General features: G+C 61.3%; 1 protein-coding gene across 1 annotated transcript in view; it reads left to right on the top strand.

The window, feature by feature from the left end:
* Positions 1 to 222, top strand: part of RTN4 (reticulon 4) — a gene marked incomplete at its 5' end in the record, with an annotated part of 10,986 nt that overhangs the window by 7,285 nt on the left and 3,479 nt on the right. The window lies entirely within an intron of this gene.

Raw genomic sequence — 222 nt, forward strand, 5'->3', positions numbered from 1 at the left:
GGGCGAGGAGCCACGAGTCACGGCAGTGGGGGGTTCTTTAGGTGAAGAGGTGCCCTTGCTCCTGACCTGCTCTCGGGCGTAGAGACAGCTTCTGGTTTATGGCACCGTGGGCTGCTCCCTTGACTGAAATTTTTCAGGATCCGAAGCCCCTGTTTTCCCTGTAGCCTCTCCCTTGCCCGGCTTGTCGCACCCCTGTGGCGGGTGGGCGGGAGGAGCTGTGTT

This window comes from Buceros rhinoceros, unplaced genomic scaffold, assembly GCF_000710305.1.
Source record: "Buceros rhinoceros silvestris isolate BGI_N320 unplaced genomic scaffold, ASM71030v1 scaffold15259, whole genome shotgun sequence".
Lineage (NCBI taxonomy): Eukaryota > Metazoa > Chordata > Aves > Bucerotiformes > Bucerotidae > Buceros > Buceros rhinoceros.